Below are 14,536 nucleotides of genomic sequence, written 5' to 3' on the forward strand. Positions count from 1 at the left end.
CAGTTCTCATTCTGAGATTTTTTTCAGGGTGCCTGCCTTTCATGAATGATTTAGATATTCATTAACTGGATACATTTGTGCAAGAAGAACGCTTCGCCTAAACCACTTGTATTTCTTAACCAATCTACAAATGCGTCTGGGAAAAGTTAATATTTGGTGTGTTACTTCTGAACTATAGGGGTTTGGTCAGATACTTCTTTCAAAATTTACAGAAAGGTCAGTTTTTTCCATGATAAGATGTTTTCTTCGAAATCTAAGAACTAAAGTTTAAACCCATTAATACCACATCATCTGGGTGATTAGCGTCTAGGTTTCAAGAGTCACATGGTAAATGAAAAGGGTCTGCTCTTTTATAACTAGAGGGCAGGGACTTTAACCTACATCTTTCTGAAACAGATTGAAGGATTTACCAAATTAATTTCATTTTCTTTCTTTTTTTTTTTTTTTTGAGTAGTGATCAATCTTGATTCTGTGGTGAATAAATAAAGCCTCTGATGCTTACGTATTTGTTGCAAATATATGAGACAATTACTCCAGAAGGATATAACTTTTAAAGAAAGAACGAATAGTTCATTTGTTTGTAAATGCCTGTTAATGATCAGAGATTTAGCTATGATCATTAACCACTGTGGTTATGTGTTTATGATTTTTAACATCCAGAAAGAATAATCCATGAAGTATTAATATGAAGTTTGTGTGGATATGTTAGAGAAGGGAAGAGTGTTTCAGTTGTCTTTTCGGATGATTGTGAGTATTCTTTGATGTGCTCAGTCGCTAAGTCGTGTCCGACTCTTTACGACCCTGTGGATTGTCGTCCGCCAGCAAGAGCACTGGAGCGGGTTGCCGTTTCCTCGCCATGCGATCTCCTGCCGCAGGGATTGAACCTGGGTCTCCTGCATTGCAGGAGGGTTTAAGTGCTAATTTCTTACATGTGGATTTCAATGCGGAATGTAAAACCCTTTCAGTAGACTTTTAAAATTCTTTTACATTAGGATACTTTGGTCTTCCTCGCACTTCGAATGGATTTTTGCCCATACATCATTTCAATGCATTAAGTATTGGTCATTTGGAAAATACTGGTTTGTTGGGATAATACAGATATTCCAAATGTTAACATTCTTCGTTATGCAGTTTCGAGGCCGTTGTTAATATCACCACTGATCTCATCAGAAAAAATCCTGAAGTATTGGGAAGTTGTCAGGCTTACTGGGGAAACGAGTTTTCCAGCATTTTAAATTTCAGTCCAAGCTTGAAGGCTCCCCTTGGCAACAAATGCTGTCAGTGAAGTGACCTTCCCGCTTCCCTGTGGAGAACGCATCCGCCAAGTGCCCAGGTCTGAGCACTGAGCTTGTCGGTCGTGCTTTGAACTGAAAGCAGTGTCCGTGAACACTGTGACCGGTCTGGCTCACAACTCAGTAATCGCACAAGCGTTTTCCGTGGGTAACGGCACACTGAACGGCACTGAAGGTGGCCGAGCGCTCTGTGTGCCCTTCATGTTGTATCACCCAGAAAGTGAAGAAGGCACACACACGGGTCGAGATGTAATACAAATAACTTTCTTGCCCCCAAATGGGCAATTTTAAAGTAAAATTGGTGTTATGCATTTTTTGAAAGAGTATTTTGGTTCTGATGGACTGGCCAAGAAGAGTCCTGGGACAGTGGGGACAGTTTGGTGCCTCAGTGAATTGGCTCCCTGGACAGTAAGAGCCCAGAAAGGTGTGCTCAAGCACTTCCTTATTCTTCCCTGGAGCTTCGGTTACAGTGAAAGGGAACCACAGGGAACTTCTCAAACTTAGGTGTTTATATGCCCTATGCACTGATAATAACTATTTTTACTGACTCTCCTGTAATAGTTACTGTGATTTTTTTTTTTTTGCTAAAGGGTAATATCATCAATTTCCGTCTATGGGGTCACACAGAGTCAGACACGACTGAAGTGACTTAGCATAGCATAGCAATATCATCATTTAGTCTGTTTGGGGCATTTGAAAATTTGTTTTTGAAGTATTCTTGTGTATTTCCCATCAAGAATTTTGCATCATGCTATTCAGTCCTGCCATCTTAGAACAGAAAGGGGCATTACAGTTTATCCAAACCAATACTTTCATTTTAGAAACGAGGTAGAGGAAGATGTGAAATGCCAAAATCAGATTAACATTTACCTTCTGGGAGCCAGTTAAGGGGATGTGATTTGGGAATGGTTTGAAGAGGGTTTCAACTACATCCATAATGTTTATTTCTTTAAAAAAAATTAGAGACAAATAGGCAAAATGTTCAAAATGTTAATATTTGAAAAGCTGAATAGTACATACTTGGATGATCATTATTGTTTTCTGTATTTTCCTATTTGTGTATTTCATTATAATCCCCAAATTAAAGCCTAAACAAAAAGAAAATAAAAATGCTTATAATAGCATAGGGGAATATGATAGCCCCAAAGAGTCAGCATTTATGGACTAAATAAATAAATCTCTGGGTAGAGGGATCTTGAGGAGCATTGCCTTGCCTGTTGGTGCTTTTAGAAGCACCTGATTGATCCCCCATATCTGTTGATTCCAAATCTGTAAATAGCTTTTCAGTGCATCCACCCTTTTCCTCTGCTTCCCATCTCTCAGCACACACCCTCTCCAACCAGCTGTCAGCTCTCAGCTGAACTGTTGCAGCAACTGGAGAAATGGTCATCTTGCTGTCATTTTCCCACTGCAGTTCACCCTCGTTAGTTTTCTTGCCTTCTATTTTGTGCCTGTCTTGGTTTTGTTTTGCATTTTAAAAAATTTAAACTTTTGTCCCATGAAAGTAATATTTTATATAAATTTTTAAGAAATCTTGCAGTAAGACAAGACACAGGTGCTTGGAACTCCAGCCCCTCCTTACACCATGTCCTGCCCCCTAGACAGCTGCTTCTGATTCTCGGGGCTCCCTGCTTGCTGTCTTCTCCATCTTCCCACCTATCTGCTGCTGTTTTTGAACTTTTTGTTATTGGACCGCAGTTGACATCGCTGTGGAAAATGGCGATTTGCCTCTCCTCCCTGTCTCCAGCCGCTCAGCCCGGGCCCCGACCACTGCTCCCCTCAGCCTCTCGGTGTGGAGGTGTCCATGTTCGGTTAAGTCGCTGTTGAAGGCTGACGTCACTTCGAGTATGCAACTGTAATTCATCCCTAAGGCACTTAAATGCGACTGGATGGTAGCGTAGAGATGAGTGTCCTTTTCCTTTTCTCTCGTGCTGTTCAGGTGACAGAACTCGAACCCTCTTCTCAACGCCCTTTTCCTGGAGACTGCTTCCTTCCTGGAGCCAGCATGGCTGCTGCTTAGGGGGTCTGGTGCCCGCCTGTTCTCCTGGGGGTGCCTTTCAGCGTTTTCCTGATGACGCCCTTCTCGTCTCGCTGGGGCTTTCCATATGTTGTCCTGTATCTCGCGATCCCTTCTTGGTTTACTCCTCCTTTTTAATGGAAAATCTCCTAGGATCTTCCCGAGAAAGGGGACATGGGAGACAAATTTATTACATACTTTGTATCTCTAAAAATATTTTCTCATGTGTTTGATAATGTGACTGGTTTCAGGATGGGAAAACATGTTTCCTCAGGATTTTGAAGCCAGTGCACTGTTGTTTTCTAGCTTCTACAGCTGCTGTTGAAAAGCGTTACACTCTGCTGAGCCTTGTCCTTGTACACCTTCTTTCTTCTTCTTTTTTTTTAAACAACCCTAAAGAGGTTTTCAGTTCAATTCAGTCGCTCAGTCGTGTCCGACTCTTTGCAACCCCAAGAACCGCAGCACACCAGACCTCCCTGTCCATCACCAACTCCCGGAGTCCACCCACACTCAAGTCCATCGAGTCGATGATGCCATCCAACCATCTCATCTGTCGTCCCCTTCTCCTCCTGCCCCCAATACTTCTCAGCATCACGGTCTTTTCAAATGAGTCAGCTCTTTGCATCAGGTGGCCAAAGTATTGGAGCTTCAGCTTCAACATCAGTCCTTCCAGTGAACACCCAGGACTGATTTCCTTTAGAATGGACTGGTTGGATCTCCTTGCAGTCCAAGGGACTCTCAAGAGTCTTCTCCAACATCACAGTTCAAAAGCATCAATTCTTCAGCGCTCAGCTTTCTTTGTAGTCCAACTCTTACATCCATACATGATCACAGGAAAAACCATAGCCTTGACTAGACGGACCTTTGTTGGCAAAGTAATGTCTCTGCTTTTTAATATGCTATCTAGGTTGGTCATAACTTTCCTTCCCAGGAGTAAGTGTCTTTTAATTTCATGGCTGCAATCACCATCTGCAGTGATTTTGGAGCCCAGAAACACAAAGTCAGCCACTGTTTCCCCACCTATTTGCCATGAAGTGATGGGACCGGATGCCATGATCTTCGTTTTCTGAATGTTGAGCTTTAGGCCAACTTTCACACTCTCCTCTTTCACTTTCATCAAGAGGCTCTTTAGTTCTTCTTCACTTTCTACCATAAGGGTGGTGTCATCTGCATATCTGAAGTTATTGAATATTTCTCCCGGCAATCTTGATTTCAGCTTGTGCTTCTTCCAGCCCAGCATTTCTCATGATGTACTCTGCATATAAGTTAAATAAGCAGGGTGACAATAATACAGGCTTGACGTACTCCTTTTCCTATTTGGAACCAGTCTGTTGTTCCCTGTCCAGTTCTAACTGTTGCTTCCTGACGTGCATATAGGTTTCTCAAGAGGCAGGTCAGGTGGTCTGGTATTCCCATCTCTTTCAGAATTTTCCCCAGTTTATTGTGATCCACACAGTCAAAGGCTTTGGCATAGTCAGTAAAGCAGAGAGAGATGTTTTTCTGGAATTCTCTTGCTTTTCCCATGATCCAGTGGATGTTGGCAATCTGATCTCTGGTTCCTCTGCCTTTTCTAAAACCAACTTGAACATCTGGAAGTTCACAGTTCACATATTGCTGAAGCCTGGCTTGGAGAATTTTGAGCATTACTTTGCTAGCATGTGAGATGAGTGCAATTGTGTGGTAGTTTGAGCATTCTTTGGCATTGCCTTTCTTAGGGATTGGAATGAAAACTGACCTTTTCCAGTCCTGTGGCCACTGCTGACTTTTCCAAATTTGCTGGCATCTTGAGTGCAGCACTTTCACAGCATCGTCTTTCAGGATTTGAAGTAGCTCAACTGGAATTGCATCACCTCCACTAGCTTTGTGGGTAGTGATGCTTCCTAAGGCCCACTTGACCTCACATTCCAGGATGTCTGGCTCTAGGTGAGTGATCACACCATCATGATTGTCTGGGTCATGAAGATCTTTTTTGTACAGTTCTTCTGTGTATTCTTGCCACCTCTTCTTAATATCTTCTGGTTCTCTAGGTCCATACCATTTCTGTCCTTTATCGAGCCCATCTTTGCATGAAATGTTCCCTTGGTATCTCTAATTTTCTTGAAGAGATCTTTAGTCTTTCCCATTCTGTTGTTTTCCTCTATGTCTTTGCATTGATCGCTGAGGAAGGCTTTCTTATCTCTCCTTGCTATTCTTTGGAACTCTGCGTTCAAATGGGTATATCTTTCCTTTCTCCTTTGCTTTTTGCTTCCCTTCTTTTCATGGCTATTTGTAAGGGCTCCTCAGACAGCCATTTTGCTTTTTTGCATTTCTTTTCCATGGGGATGGTCTTGATCCCTTTCTCCTGTACAACGTCATGAACCTCTGTCCATAGTTCATCAGGCACTCTGTCTGTCAGATCTAGTCCCTTAAATCTATTTCTCACTTCCACTATATAATCATAAGGGATTTGATTTAGGTATTACTGGAATGGTCTACTGGTTTTCTCCACTTTCTTCAATCTCAGTCTGAATTTGGCAATAAGGAGTTCATAATCTGAGCCACAGTCAGCTCCATGTCTTGTTTTTGACTGTATAGAGCTTCTCCATCTTTGGCTGCAAAGAATATAATCAATCTGATTTCGGTGTTGACCATCTGGTGATGTCCATGTGTAGAGTCTTCTCTTGTGTTGTTGGAAGAGGGTGTTTGCTATGGTCAGTGTGTTCTCTTGGCAGAACTCTATTAGCCTTTGTCCTGCATCATTCTGTACTGCAAGGCCAAATTTACCTGTTACTCCAGGTGTTTCTTGACTTCCTACTTTTGCATTCGAGTCCTCTATAATGAAAAGGACATCTTTTTTGGGTATTAGTTCTAGAAGGTCTTGTAGGTCTTCATAGAACTGTTCAACTTCAGCTTCTTCAGCATTACCGGTCGGGGCATAGACTTGGATTACTGTGATATTGATTTGCCTTGGAAACGAACAGACATCATTCTGTCGTTTTTGAGATTGCATCCAAGTACTGCATTTCGAACTCTTTTGTTGACCATGATGGCTACACCATTTCTTCTAAGGGATTCCTGCCCACAGTAATAGATATAATGGTCATCTGAGTTAAATTCACCCATTCCAGTCCATTTTAGTTCACTGATTCCTAGCATGTCGATGTTCACTCTTGCCATCTCCTGTTTGACCACTTCCAATTTGCCTTGATTCATGGACCTGACATTCCAGGTTCCTATGCAATATCGCTCTTTACAGCATCGGACCTTGCTTCTATCACCAGTCACATCCACAACTGGGTATTGTTTTTGCTTTGGCTCCATCCCTTCACTCTTTCTGGAGTTATTTCTCCACTGATCTCCAGTAGCATATTGGGCACCTACTGACCTGGGGAGTTCCTCTTTCAGTGTCCTATCTTTTTGCCTTTTCATACCGTTCATGGGGTTCTCAAGGCAAGAATACTGAAGTGGTTTGCCATTCCCTTCTCCAGTGGACCACATTCTGTCAGAACTCTCCACCACGACCCATCCGTCGGGTGGCCCCACATGGCATGGTTTAGTTTCACTGAGTTAGACCAGGCTGTGGTGCATGTGATAAGATTGGCTAGTTGTCTGTGATTGTGGTTTCAGTCTGTCTGTCCCCTGATCCCCTCTCTCGGTGCCTACCGTCTTACTTGGTTTCACTTACCTTGGACGTGGGGTCTGTCTTCATGGCTGCTCCAGCAAAGCGCAGCTGCTGCTCGTTACCTCGGACCCTGGGTAGCTCCTCTCAGCCACCACCCCTGAGCTCGGGCGTGGGGTGGCTCCTTTAGGATTTTCTTTTTTGGCACTCTGTTCATTTCAGCCACTAAGATGAACACTTGATCTGAAAAAAAAAAAAAAGTATGTCTTTCAGTTCTGGAAAACTTTCTCATATTTTGTGGTAGTTTCTTCCCATTTTATTTTCTCTTTTATTCCTCTGATTCTTCCTCTGAATTCCTGTTAGGCAGGACCTCCTCGTTTGTCCTCTGATGCTCTAATTTTCTTCTTAATACCCTACTTCTTAACAACATTTCTCTACTTTATCTTAACCTTCTGAATTTCTGCTGTCCTTATTTTTCAAGAGGTCTTTCTTGTTTGTGTGTTTAGTGTGCATTTTAGCAGCATTCTGTCCCCACCGTCACCCCCCCTTCCCCACAATGGGTGCACTTCTTCCTTTTCTGACGATGCATCTTTTGCTGTCTTGGTTTCTTTTTCTTGTTTGTGTCGGTGTCTGACTCTCATGTTACCTCACTGGTGATCCTTTCGGGCTTCCCAGGTGGTCTAGTGGTGAAGAACCCGCCTGCCAGTGGAGGAGACGCAAGGGTCTTGGGTTCCATCACTGCGTTGGAAAGATCCCCTGGAGGCGATCATGGCATCCCAGTCCAGTGTTTTTGTCTAGAGAATCCCATGGACAGAAGAGCCTGGCGGGCTGGAGTCCATGTGGTTGCACAGAGTCAGACACGAGTGAAGTGACAGCACGCACAGTGATCCTTCGCTGTCTGTTCCTCTTTAATGGGAGCCCCTGAGAAGTGAATTGGGTGCCGAGGTCTGTGGGCGAGGTCCTCCCTGCATCTTCACGGCAGGGCTGTCGAGGGTGAGCCTTGTGGCTTTGTTGGGGAACTTCCAAAGACAGTATCTGTGGGTCTTCTCTCTGGGGTGAGTAAGTATTCTTTTGGAGAAGGCAATGCCACCCCACTCCAGTACTCTTGCCTGGAAAATCCCATGGACGCAGGAGCCTGGTGGGCTGCAGTCCATGGGGTCGCTAGGAATCAGACATGACTGAGCGACTTCATTTTCGCTTTTCACTTTCACGCATTGGAGAAGGAAATGGAAGCCCACTCCAGTGTTCTTGCCTGGAGAATCCCAGGGACGGGGGAGCCTGGTGGGCTGCCATCTATGGGGTCGCACAGCGTCAGACACGACTGAAGCGACTTAGCAGCAGCAGCAGCAGTGTTCTTCAGGGCAGTGCTTTGGTCTTCCGCCTGGAAGAGCATGCCGGGCCCAGGGGGTGAAGCGGAGGCGGAGCTGGAGTCTGGGGCTCAGTGTGTGCATTCGTGGTTGCCCCTGCTTTCAGAGCAGTGCTCGCTGCGTCCCCTGATGTCTTCAAGCCAGGGTTCAGTTTCCTCAGGGAGTAAACTGGGGAGAGGACCTGGGGTCTCATTTTATTCCTTATATACTCTTCGAAAGTCTTTTCGTACAAGTATAACGAAACTGCAGTTTGAGTGAGCACGTGTGGGTGGTGCGCGTGCTGCGCAGTCGGTTCCTGGTGCCCTGTGCCCTCCTCTCGGCCCCAAGGGTGACCGCTGTCCCCACTGCTGACACCACGCAGTGCTTCTGCCTGTTTCTGTTCATAATATCTGTGAGTCGTGTAGTACGTACTTAGGTCCAGCATCTTTCATTTGCATTTTTAAAAGCAGAACAAAACATATCCAGTTACATACTATCAGCTTGCACTGTATAGTATGTAGTTTTAATATAAAGCTGTAACTTTGATTTAAGGGGGAAGACTTTTCAGGTTTTCACTGCTAGCCAAGGTTCGTTAAGTTTCTGTGACGTTATGTGTGGGGGAGACAGGCTGAGGGGGCTTGGTTTGTGGGGTCTGAGCATTTTGTGAGGATGATGTTGTGTTGCCCTTTGTTAAAAACAAAATAAAGCAACAACAACCACAACAAAAAACCCTAGGCTTTAAACCAATTTCTTTACCACCACATACTAATCTGAGATTTTGGTCTCCCATCCCCATTATCCGTGAAGGATTTTATTGCTAAGTTTTCAAAGTAGTAAGTTTATATGTGTACATGCACACAGGTGTTCAGTACTAGAAATTGAAATTATATATATTTATAACTCAGTTATACTTCAGAAAGTGCTAGTGTGACTTATTTAGGATCGTACAGGTAGTATGGTATTTTTGAGATATGCCATATATTTAATTTCTTGTTTTTAGTTGCATGTTGAAGGAATTTTTGTTCATCTCAGGTGTGTCTTTCACAGGGAATATGTTAGAGAAGAACCAAAGGATAATTTATTTTTAAGTTTTTACCAAATCTCAAGGGATGAATTTCTAGGTTACAGTGTTAGGGCAGATATCCAGAGAAAAACTTTACATATAATGCATTTATAACAGGCGTTGTGAGACTTCTTTTAACCACATATCCCCCTAATTATTCTTTCTATTGCAAATTCTCACCTTAACCAAACGAGCAGTTTTCACAGAGCATCTAAAGCGGCGTTTGCAGCAGCATTCTCATTATGGAAAGGTGGCGTGCTGCTGTCTGCACACAGGCCAGCAGCTTCAGAGGAAGCATTGTTCTTGGAACTCCGAGTGTCTGTTTTTCCTCTGTTGGCATTGCAGCTCTTCAGTTAGTTTTCAAAGACCGAGGAGAGGTGAAACCAGAGTCGTTTTTGGTAGTTTCAGTGGTTTCTTCCCGGATTCTGTATGTGACTAACAATTACGGTGCGTCATTGACCTCTGTTTATTAGTAGGTACTATTTCACTTATATTAACTGTATTCCGCTTAGGTGTTGCAGGTGGTATTAGTCCTAAGATTGTTAATACAATACATTAAGTTTCTTTGTAAAGTCAATGAAGAGGACAAGTTTTTGCTGGCTTAAATTCAAGGAATATAATTTTCCTTCCTTTGTCTTAGTTTTATTGTTTTGAACACGGTATCAAAGCAGTGTGAACTTATTTATACTAAATGATTTTGGTGTTCAAACATTTGAAATGTACTTTTACATTAAAAGAGCTGAACCTGGCCCTTGTTAAAGTTTCATGAGTGGTCGTGTTGCGCCGACAGGTCTGCAGTTTGTGGGGGCGTCTGTCAGAGAGCTCCTCGGCGGTGACAGTCCAGTGCCGTGCTTACAGAGAGCAGGGTCAGAGGAAACTCAGAAGCAGAGTTTGATGGTAATAATTTGTATGTGTATGTTTCTGGTCGCTTTTCCATGGTGCTTCAAAGGTTGTCTGATTAGACGTGTAATTCCTTTAGCTGAAAAGATAAGAGAGATGGGAGGGGTGAGAATTTTTCAGATGGGAGTGAAGGAATGAAGTTGGGTTAGGTGTGCAAGTATGTGAGTGTAAAAGAATGAAAGCCGTAAAGAAATGAACATTGAGAAACTCGTAATTATGCCTGGCATTTATCAAGTACTTTTCTTCTTAGAAAGCTCAATTTGCTACATTTTGAGTCTCCATGAAATGAAAAACAAGTGACCTTATTTCCTGCTCTGTTCTTTTGGGGATCTTGACATTGTAGAGCTACAGTTAGTCATTTTAATTGCCTATCCCTACCAAAATCTCCAGGTCTTTATAGAAAGAGAAATTTTAATTTTTGTTTTTGTCAGTGATTCCTGAAAACTCACTTTTAGTGGAAATAGTGATAATTCATTAACATAGTGGAATCGGGAGTGGCATGCCAAAATATTTTTTCAGCTTATTTGCCGAACATAGATTGCAGTACTCAGAACAGTTTCCGCTTCTGTGAAGATGCTCTGTCATATAAAAAATGCTACAAGCGAACAGGAGCGGCTCATTGCTGAAGAAGGGGCACAGCCGATGCGTTAGAGACAAAACACAGCACAGTTGCTGCTCAAGGAGAGAAAACTTCAGGAAGGAATTTCCACTGCTGGGTTTGGTGGAAGACTTGCCAAGTGTTTAAGGAATTTCAGAGACTGTATGGAATGCCCTTCCTCCAGTTAACTCTTCCCAACACTGGATGTTCCTTTCTTACACAGCTTTGCTTTTCAGATGGAATTTTGATCCTCTTGGGAAGTTTTCTAGCTCACACAGTTCCCCTTTTCCTTCCCTGAGCGTCTGATCAAAGGAAAGCCTTTGCTTACAGCTCGGGGCACTGTGATTGTGCAGCCCAGGATGCCCTCCTTGGCTACGGCTCCCAGCCTCATTCCTGGCCATAATAGCCTATTTTCTTCTTCCCTCGTACAGTGTGTTTAGAAGAGAGCTCAGAGAGAAACAAAAGCTTTATTTATTAACCAGACTGCATTAAATTCGGTTTGCTCTGTTGACTTCTTGGGATCCTTTAAGATGTTCTTTAACTTTTTTTTTTTTTTTCCCACTGAAATAAAAAGTGGGCAGGAATCTTCAGAACCCTTGGCTTGAATCCAGCAAGGCTATTGTATTCTGGCCGGTTCTATTTTTCTGTTTATTTTCGAGGAGCTCTTTACTGGACTCTCAAGTTTCAACTGTTAGAGTTTAATGTTAAACATAATATTTGCAGAAATTTGCTATTCTGCGTGGAAACCAACTTTCCCCCCTGCCTAGCTCTTAGGGGACAGGTTAAGCATGCAGCAAGTGGGCCAATTTTGTGGTTGTTGATGGTTTAATATCATCGTAATTGGGGACTTGGAAACATGAGTAACATCGTTACTGGTGACTCTGAAACAGGTTTCAGTCGCTAGCCTGAGGCTGCTGATAGAAGCCAGTGGTGTTCCTCTTTCTTCCTGTCTCCCCTGCCTCACGTCAGACGCACACGGTGACTGGAGCGCCTCTGACAGCACACACGCGGAACTGGAAAACCAAAGGCCCACGAGGGTTTCTCTTGGTCCTGAGTGTAATTTTGTGATTTGCTGTCCCTCACTGTCCCCTGGAGCAGTCGGGTTCCCGCCGTCGTTTCCATGGCGGGTTAGGCCGGTGCTGGAGCTGGCAGGGCACTTGACGGAGGCCTCCCGATGCCGGCACGCCCATCCTGCCCTGGTGATGTCTTTGGGACTCGAAATTAACAAGAAACCTAAGGGAAGGTCTGACTTTCCAAACAGTTGTTCTTTCCTCCAGTTTAAAAATTTCTGCTAGAAGCCTTACTTTCACCCCAGTGTGTGTGTAGAGGAAGCACCAGAAGGGAGAGGATGGTGGTCATTCGTTCATGTGGCACACAAACCTGTGCATTCTAGATAGGTTATATCCCTGTTCAGTAATTTCCGTAGGTGAATAGCAGTGTCTTCATCTGGAATTCGAGGCTCTCTGAAAAGTCTTTAAGCATCCTTTACAACCACAGCTTGCTTTCTGCTTAAGAGTGTACTTGCTTACTGTTTTCCAGGAATAGAGCTTTTGCCCTCCAAATTAGTGTTTCTCAAAATGTGATTTGTGCAGTGCCTACATCAGAATCACCTGGGGTATTTACTAGAAACAGAGATTCCTGGGTTTCATCCCAGACCTGCTGACTCAGAACCTCTGGTGACGGGGCAGACCGCTGCCTTCCAGCAGTGCTTCCTGACGTCGGAGGCACGGTCGCACCCCTGTTTTTTCTGAATGTTCTCTTTTAGATTCCCCATCTGCCTATTCATGTCCCTTTGAGACAAGTGACATTTCTGTAAGCACTCGCGGTATTTTTTTCCCAGTACGTTTTCATCTTCTGCTTTTCATTATAGCAGCTTCGCTCCCAAGCTGTGTCCAGGTCCTTAAGGGGAAAGCTATGCCTCATTCACACATGTGCATGCCTCACACACCTCTGTGCCCAATGCAAACTCTGAAAGTGTCCAGTGAGTGAATGGTTCAGTCCTAGGATCAGATTTTTATTATACCTACTAAACTTTGGGTATTAGGTTTTTTTCTGTTTAAATACCAGATATTCCTGGTCTGTTCGCGATACAGACTTTTAAGCGTTTCACATCTAAGCGTGTTTCCATGACATAAGTCTTCTCTCCAGCCTTAGCTTGTGTTCACCGTCTCCTTTGGTAATCTGATATCCTTGCAAGAGACGTCACCTGGTTTTCACTTTTACATATCCTTGTGTGACTCACCTGGGATTTTATCCAAGTATACTGTGTGGGTCTTCTCTGCTTTGAGAGTAGAAATAGCTGTCTGTTTTCTGCCTGTTACAGAAATGGTTTCTTATTTGTCCTGCTAGTGGGGGCTTTTGTGCTTAGTTGCTCAGCCGTGTCCCGCTCTTTGCAACCCCATGGACCACCAAGCTCCTCGGTCAGTGGGATTCTCCAGGCAAGAACGCTGCAGTGCGTAGGCATTCCCTTCTCCAGGATAGTGTGGTGGTTAGTGTTAAACATCCTTCGAATAGTGTCGTGATGAAATTGGCTAACTATGGGCAGATCTGTTGGTGAGAAAAATGACAAAATGTAGTCATGGATAAAATGAGAAACTATTTGATAAGAGAGATGTTTAACTGTAACTTAAGATACCTTTTTTTAATTGTCTTGCCAGTTTATGAAAGAATCAGAAAATGACAGCTTCATGCCACTTACGACTTACTGTTTTCCTGAGTTAGATGGTGCAGAGCTCCTGTGAGCTAGTGACTGCTATTTCCACGTGGTTACCGCCTTGTGGTTTGGGGTGGTCCTCTGTGTAATGTGATTCCTGGATTCACAGCAGCCTGCTCCGGCATGCTGCTTCCTCCCCTTGCTGTGGACAGGAACTCTGTCTTGTTGGCTGTTGTATCCATAGGGTTAACTGAGTCTAGGATTTGGCACAGAGGAAGTAGCCAATAAATGCCTCTTGTTTGAATTATTCTTAAAAGGGAAGATTAAAGTAAAAATTTCTCTCTTTCGGGAATGCTCTAATTTGCCCTTACAGCAGCATGAACATTGGAATTATTGCCCACACTTGAGTGCTCCTTGTTTCCTCGATGGTTATTTTGGAAAAATGATGTCTGTGTGTAGTAGCTTTGGTTTACTTATTTGGCTTTTTTAACATCTGCAGCAGTTTTTAAGAAAATGTTGCTCTGATCCTTCTGTGGCCATAAATGTTAAATTTTATCCAAGTAAAAACATGCATGTGTTTATTTTTGTTTTTTAGTCCTATGAGAAGGTGTTATGGTTGTTTTGCGTATACTGACAGTCATTTACGGTGGTGAGGACTAAGATGGGGTGGTTTCCATTTATTTTGCTTGAATGTTGAGAAGCCGGTTCAGTCAGTTCAGTTGCTCAGTCATGTCTGACTCTTTGCGACCCCATGGACTGCAGCACGCCAGGCCTCCCTGTCCATCTCCAACTCCCGGAGTTCACCCAAACTCACATCCATTGAGTTGGTGATGCCATCCAACCATCTCATCCTCTCCTCTCTCGTCCCCTTCTCCTCCCACCTTCAATCTTTCCCAGCATCAGGGTCTTTTCCAGTAAGTCAGTTCTTCGCATCAGGTGGCCAAAGGATTGGAGTTTCAGCTTCAACATCAGCCCGAATATTCAGGACTGATTTCCTTTAGGATGGACTGGTTGGACCTCCTTGCAGTCCGTAGGACTCTCAAGAGTCTTCCCCAACACCACAGTTCAA

General features: G+C 43.6%; 1 protein-coding gene across 4 annotated transcripts in view; it reads left to right on the forward strand.

Moving 5' to 3' along the window:
- Positions 1–14,536, forward strand: part of PHLPP1 (PH domain and leucine rich repeat protein phosphatase 1) — a 219,374-nt gene that overhangs the window by 129,917 nt on the left and 74,921 nt on the right. The window lies entirely within an intron of this gene.

This window comes from Bos javanicus, chromosome 24 (assembly GCF_032452875.1).
Source record: "Bos javanicus breed banteng chromosome 24, ARS-OSU_banteng_1.0, whole genome shotgun sequence".
Lineage (NCBI taxonomy): Eukaryota > Metazoa > Chordata > Mammalia > Artiodactyla > Bovidae > Bos > Bos javanicus.